Source organism: Andrena cerasifolii, unplaced genomic scaffold (genome assembly GCF_050908995.1).
Source record: "Andrena cerasifolii isolate SP2316 unplaced genomic scaffold, iyAndCera1_principal scaffold0026, whole genome shotgun sequence".
Classification (NCBI taxonomy): Eukaryota; Metazoa; Arthropoda; class Insecta; order Hymenoptera; family Andrenidae; genus Andrena; species Andrena cerasifolii.
In genome coordinates this window covers 1-7,500 of record NW_027484919.1, presented here as the reverse complement: position 1 = coordinate 7,500, position 7,500 = coordinate 1, and the positions used below count along the sequence as shown (strand labels likewise).

General features: G+C 47.4%; 1 non-coding gene across 1 annotated transcript in view; it reads left to right on the top strand.

The window, feature by feature from the left end:
• LOC143378018 (5.8S ribosomal RNA) overlaps positions 1–144 on the top strand; it is a 155-nt gene extending 11 nt beyond the window's left edge. Inside the window, exon 1 of the ribosomal RNA XR_013087458.1 lies at positions 1–144. This exon is cut by the window's left edge and continues 11 nt beyond it. This is a non-coding gene — a ribosomal RNA (5.8S ribosomal RNA).
• Positions 145–7,500: the final 7,356 nt, after the last annotated feature.

Sequence of the window (7,500 nt, the reverse complement as noted above, 5' to 3'; positions counted from 1 at the left end):
GTGGATCACTTGGCTCGTGGGTCGATGAAGAACGCAGCTAATTGCGCGTCAACGTGTGAACTGCAGGACACATGAACATCGACATTTCGAACGCACATTGCGGTCCACGGATACAATTCCTGGACCACGCCTGGCTGAGGGTCGTTATCACATACAAAAGACTGCTTGCGTCGGTTCTCCTACGTGTATCATCCTCGCCGTCTCGCGTTTCCGAAGATGTAACGCGTTTCGGAGTCGGGTCGATGATAGACGCGAGATACGCGACGTACGAGCGAAAGTTGGGCCGTTCGTCGGCGTTTGCCACGGCTCGCGTGAGAACCGTGAAGCGTGTGTACTCCCTCCCGTGCGAGAAAAGAGAGAGGCGAACGTGATGAAAAAAATGATCATCTTGCGGACTCGCGTGCGTGCTTTCACGGCGTCTTGCGTCGTTGTTTTACAACGACCGCCCGTGTGCTGCACCGCTCCCTGGATCAAAGAACTCACAGCAGCCTCTCCGCTCGCACCGGTTGGGTGTAGATTTGCCTTCACGTTCTGCGCGAGATCTTTTACCGTGCTCCCGACGTCGCCTGAAATGAAAAATTTGTCCTGAGAAAGAGGACCAAAGAGCGAGAGATAGATAGAGAAAGAGAAGAGCAGTGCGCGGCATATGTGCGCCGATCTATATCGTCGCGTTCACGAGGCCCCAGGGATTTTAAACAGAGGGTCGTCGTTGACTGACAAGTGATAAAAAGTCAATCGAGATACATCGAGGGCACAACACTCGTTCTTCGGGACGCCGTGAAGATCCAAGGGTGTGTAATTACATGAATAGTAGCGGCGCTGTGCGGGATGATAAAAATAACCACGCGTCAACAGGATCGGGTCGATGTATTTCCCCGTCGTCGCGCGTGTCCTCGCCAAGCCGTACATTCATTCTCTCCCTATGGCCACGTTCCGTCGACGCACATGAGTGTTTGCGCCAAACATCCGATGAGAGAGATTGCTGCACGCGTCGTTTAACGTTTCTGTACCCCGGAATCCTCGCTGGCGCGGCTGCGCGAATTTGAACTTTGACGAACCGAAAGGCGCTGATGCCGCGAAAGGTGGTAGTACGACTCTCCTTCGTGCTGAATGGAAGGACGAGTCTCCCCGATCGCCCCATGTCTTCTTTGTCGCGTTGTTGGTCGATCGTATAAGAGACCGCGCGTCTCACCGGTCGTCCAGTCCACGGAAAAGCTTATTTTTCCCACGCGGTTCCCTCTGCTGCTCGAGGCGTGAGGGATAGCGGGAATCTCAAAGCTAATATAGCGGACGGACGTTAAAGTAAAAACCGGTGGTCGTTCCGCGGGAGTCTCACGGATCGAATCGACTATGCGCGACGAAAAAGAGACACTTTGGCGTGGCGCAAATAGAGAGATGTTAAGGGGGGACTCTAATTCTCGATCAGAAGAGAAAAGAGAGTCAAATGTACGTTTTCTCTGGAATCGTGCGTTGGTACCTCTCTGGATACAACGCGAGATCGATCACATCGATCCGTCGTTGTCGTTGTCGGGCTGTGAGCCGGGATGTGTACGCGGGGAAAGATGTGTATGGTGCGTGGCGTGATGCCGTATACGCGGTGCGCATGGGAATCTGCGAGCGAGCAAGGGAAGAGAAAAAGAATCTGAGAAAGAAGTTTTGTATGTTTCATTCTTCTTCTTCTCCTTGTATTCTTCAGCCCAGCTTCTCGTCCGGCCCGGCCCCGTCGTCGGTGTCAACGCACTACGCCCACACACCCCCGTACTCCCGCCGGGATGCCCGCTCGAGGTAAAATATCCAAAAGAGAGAGAGGGAGCACGATTTATAATATAATATCTTCTCTCCGCTTCGCGGTCTCAGGTTTTTTCTCTGGTGGCACCTAATTAATATATAAAATGATTGACGACCTCAGAGTAGGCGAGATTACCCGCTGAATTTAAGCATATTACTAAGCGGAGGAAAAGAAACTAACAAGGATTTCCTTAGTAGCGGCGAGCGAACAGGAATTAGCCCAGCACTGAATCCCGCGGTTCCGCCGCAGGGAATTGTAGTGTTCAGGAGGATCCGTTTATCCCGTGACGTCGCACCGCGTCCAAGTCCATCTTGAATGGGGCCACTTACCCGCAGAGGGTGCCAGGCCCGTAGCGACCGGTACGCGTTTCGGGAGGATCTCTCCATAGAGTCGGGTTGCTTGAGAGTGCAACCCTAAGTGGGTGGTAAACTCCATCTAAGGCTAAATACAACCACGAGACCGATAGCGAACAAGTACCGTGAGGGAAAGTTGAAAAGAACTTTGAAGAGAGAGTTCAAGAGTACGTGAAACCGTTCAGGGGTAAACCTGAGAAACCCAAAAGATCGAATGGGGAGATTCATCGTCGACGAGGCTGGCTCCCGTCGGTGCGCGATACTCCGGGTGGACTTTCGTGGTCCATTAGCGAGGGTACACCACCGGCGGTGAATGTTCCGGCCACGTAGTCGTGCACTTCTCCCCTAGTAGAACGTCGCGACCCGTTGCGTGTCGGTCTACGGCCCGAGCGGTTGCCTGTTTCGTTGCTCCCAGAGCACGCGACAGACCCTCGGCCGCCCGACCGGCTGCGCGACGGTACTCTGACGGTATCGGGCCGCAACCAATCCATTTTCGAATGTGTGTGCGTCAGGCCCGCCGCAAGCCCGGTCAGTTCTTACCCGGAGGTACGGACCTAGTGCCGTCCCCGGGCCTGGCCAGCTGTTAGCAGGCGGTGTCCTTGGACTGGCCAAGCTTCGAATTACCGGTCGGCGACGCTACTGCTTTGGGTACTCTCAGGACCCGTCTTGAAACACGGACCAAGGAGTCTAACATGTGCGCGAGTCATTGGGAGAAAGAAACCTAAAGGCGGAATGAAAGTGAAGGTCGACCTTTGCGTCGACCGAGGGAGGATCGGCCGCGTTACGATGCGGCCTCGCACTCCCGGGGCGTCTCGTTCTCATTGCGAGAAGAGGCGCACCTAGAGCGTACACGTTGGGACCCGAAAGATGGTGAACTATGCCTGGTCAGGACGAAGTCAGGGGAAACCCTGATGGAGGTCCGTAGCGATTCTGACGTGCAAATCGATCGTCGGAACTGGGTATAGGGGCGAAAGACTAATCGAACCATCTAGTAGCTGGTTCCCTCCGAAGTTTCCCTCAGGATAGCTGGCACTCGCTCGTTCCTACGCGAACGTGTGCGAGTTTCATCTGGTAAAGCGAATGATTAGAGGCCTTGGGGCCGAAACGACCTCAACCTATTCTCAAACTTTAAATGGGTGAGATCTCTGGCTTGCTTGGATCATGAAGCCACGAGATTATATTGAATCAGAGTGCCAAGTGGGCCAATTTTGGTAAGCAGAACTGGCGCTGTGGGATGAACCAAACGCAGAGTTAAGGCGCCTAAGTCGACGCTTATGGGATACCATGAAAGGCGTTGGTTGCTTAAGACAGCAGGACGGTGGCCATGGAAGTCGGAATCCGCTAAGGAGTGTGTAACAACTCACCTGCCGAAGCAACTAGCCCTGAAAATGGATGGCGCTGAAGCGTCGCGCCTATACTCCGCCGTCAGCGGCAAGTGGGGAGGGACGTGCCATCCGCTCGCGGGTGACCGTCCTCCATGAAGCCCTGACGAGTAGGAGGGTCGCGGCGGTGTGCGCAGAAGGGTCTGGGCGTGAGCCTGCCTGGAGCCACCGTCGGTGCAGATCTTGGTGGTAGTAGCAAATACTCCAGCGAGGCCCTGGAGGACTGACGTGGAGAAGGGTTTCGTGTGAACAGCCGTTGCACACGAGTCAGTCGATCCTAAGCCCTAAGAGAAATCCTATGCAGATGTGGTGTCCTAAAACAGAGTTTTTTTAGAGAGACACACACCCGTTGGGCGAAAGGGAATCCGGTTCCTATTCCGGAACCCGGTAGCGGAACCGCAAACCATTCGGGCCCTCGTAAGAGTGTTCGTCGGGGTAACCCAAAATGACCTGGAGACGCCGTCGGGAGATCCGGGAAGAGTTTTCTTTTCTGTATAAGCGTTCGAGTTCCCTGGAAACCTCTAGCAGGGAGATAGGGTTTGGAACGCGAAGAGCACCGCAGTTGCGGCGGTGTCCGGATCTTCCCCTCGGACCTTGAAAATCCAGGAGAGGGCCACGTGGAGGTGTCGCGCCGGTTCGTACCCATATCCGCAGCAGGTCTCCAAGGTAAAGAGCCTCTAGTCGATAGATTAATGTAGGTAAGGGAAGTCGGCAAATTGGATCCGTAACTTCGGAATAAGGATTGGCTCTGAGGAGCGGGGCGTGTCGGGCTTGGTTGGGAAACGGGTTTGGTTGACGAGCCGGGCCTGGGTGAGGTGAACGGTCGGGATTTCGGTCTCGCATCCGGGATCCGAGCTCGGTCCCGTGCCATCGCCTCCCGCGGATCTTCCTTGCTGCGAGGCTTCCGTGTCGGTTTTACCGTCGTGGTCGTCCTCTTCGGCCGCCATTCAACGCTCAGCTCAGAACTGGCACGGACTAGGGGAATCCGACTGTCTAATTAAAACAAAGCATTGCGATGGCCCCCGAGGGTGTTGACGCAATGTGATTTCTGCCCAGTGCTCTGAATGTCAACGTGAAGAAATTCAAAAAAGCGCGGGTAAACGGCGGGAGTAACTATGACTCTCTTAATGGCGGTGTAATACGTTGTGTTTTGCTCCGCGTCGTTTTGCGATAATCGAGTGTTTGTATTATAAATGTGCATCAGTAGTGCTGTCCAGAGTGTAGTGCTAAGTGCATTGAGTCGAGCTATGTGCAACACCTGTTGGTATTTACGCGATAAAAAGCATAAATTAAGTGATAAATGTGTCTCTGCGTACGCACATGGTCGTTTGTCGGTCGAGAAGTTTTCGATCGTAATAGCCACATATAGAAGTGGTTGCAAACTAAACCTATATAATATATTAATTGTGGCATTTTTCCGAGTAGAACGAGCTATTGCACGTGCGTGTGGCTAATATAGTTTGCTCGTTATTAACGAATAAACTTTTCCAGGTGACAGGTGCATGGGAGCGGCCATCTTGCCGCGCCTTTCAGGGCCGTGTTAGTAAGGAGCATATCGGGCACGCTGAGTACCGTATTCCAAAGGCGCCTAAAGGGGCCCCAGGACAAAAATTGCCCAAAATTTTAACAAGTGGTGCTGAACGCGGGGTTTTTTCGGACCATCATTTATTTACTAGTACTGTTAATGGTTATATACTGTTTTATCTATAGCTTTTAGATTTAGATAGCTGTGAAGCGTAATATAGTTGCAATTGAAGAGAACGGCGAATGACCATATGCTACTGGATCTAGGACGATGCCAGGGCCACTCCAATAAGAAGGAAAGGACCGTATCAACAGGGGGCAGGGCCCCAACGGTTTAATTTTCATTTTTTTTTCTCTCTTTACGTTACCCTTTCTCTCCCAAAACTTGTCTTTTTTCTTCTTTCTCTTCTTTCTCTTCTTTCTCTTCTTTCTCTTCTTTGTCTCACCTTTCTTATTTTTCTTATATTTCTCTTATATTTCTCCTATATTTCTCCTATATTTCTCCTATATTTCTCTTATATTTGTCCTATATTTCTCCTATATTTCTCCTATTTTTCTCCTATTTTTCTCTTATATTTCTCTTATATTTCTCCTATATTTCTCCTATATTTCTCCTATATTTCTCCTATATTTCTCTTATATTCCTCTTATATTTCTCTTATATTTCTCCTATATTTCTCCTATATTTCTCCTATATTTCTCCTATATTTCTCTTATTTTTCTCTTATATTTCTCTTATATTTCTCTTATATTTCTCTTCTTTTTCTCTTCTTTTTCTCCTATATTTCTCCTATATTTCTCCTATATTTCTCCTATATTTCTCCTATATTTCTCCTATATTTCTCTTATATTTCTCTTATATTTCTCTTATATTTCTCTTATATTTCTCTTCTTTTTCTCTTCTTTTTCTCTTCTTTTTCTCTTATATTTCTCCTATATTTCTCCTATATTTCTCCTATATTTCTCCTATATTTCTCCTATATTTCTCCTATATTTCTCCTATATTTCTCCTATATTTCTCCTATATTTCTCCTATATTTCTCCTATATTTCTCTTATATTTCTCTTATATTTCTCTTATATTTCTCTTATATTTCTCTTATATTTCTCTTATATTTCTCTTATATTTCTCTTATATTTCTCTTATATTTCTCTTATATTTCTCTTATATTTCTCTTATATTTCTCTTATATTTCTCTTATATTTCTCTTATATTTCTCCTATATTTCTCCTATATTTCTCCTATATTTCTCCTATATTTCTCCTATATTTCTCCTATATTTCTCCTATATTTCTCCTATATTTCTCCTCTATTTCTCCTATATTTCTCCTATATTTCTCCTATATTTCTCCTATATTTCTCTTATATTTCTCTTATATTTCTCTTATATTTCCCTTATATTCCTCTTATATTCCTCTTATATTCCTCTTATATTTCTCTTATATTTCTCTTATATTTCTTATTTATTTCTCATATATTTCTCTTATATTTCTCTTATATTTTTCTTATCTTTCTTATTTTTCGTCTTTTTAGTCTTTTTCGTCTTTTTCGTCTTTTTCGTCTTTTTCTTCTCTTTCTTATTTTTCTTATTTTTCTTCCTTTTTTTCTTTCTTTCTTTTTATTTCATCATTTATAGATCCAAAGTGGAGTAGAGACCCGATTATGGGTACTCCTACCCCTCAATCAAGCAAGCGGGCGCGATGTCAGTTGAGCCCAGGCAGTCCTCCTGGTGATAGAACCTCCGATAATACGACAGCATTCTACGCCATTCCAAGGAGCTACTTTGATACTGTTGATTGCGACATTAATGGACACCTGTATAACCTCGACAGCACCATGCCGGCCAAGGAGCCCAAAGCGCGAACGATAGCCATCAATGAGGCAATGGCATATATGAGGAGTCTGTATACTAAAATTAGTCGAGCGTATATAGATTTAGCAGCGCGCCACCATGAACTTAGCGAACTCAGGGATCAATTTGTCTCCACGATTAAATCGAATCAATCAGACTTGCTATTAAGCGAAATATCGGCTGTGACGCAGAGAATGGGCGATGCCCTTGGTGCCGAGTTGCGGAGACTGGTGGACGCTGGCGTGGAACAGCAAAGAACACTGAATAACAATTTGGGAGATAAGATTACTAGCTCAGTAGCTAATGCCATTGAGACTAGCAATTCCAACAGTCAGGTTTTATTAGCTGGCACGTATGCTTCAGCCGCCAGAGGGGATGGTACCCATGCTCCGCCGTCAGTCTCCGTATCCAAGTCACATGCAATCACTGTTACCAAAATGAAAGAATTTATCGTAGAACCGTTACCGAGCTGTAAATCTAGATTTGTTGACTCGAAAGCCATCAAAGATGCGTTACTGAATAGTATTAGTCCTATAAAGTTTAATATATGTGCGAGGAGCGTCATAGCGCTTAGGAACCTAGCTGTCAAGGTTATTGCCG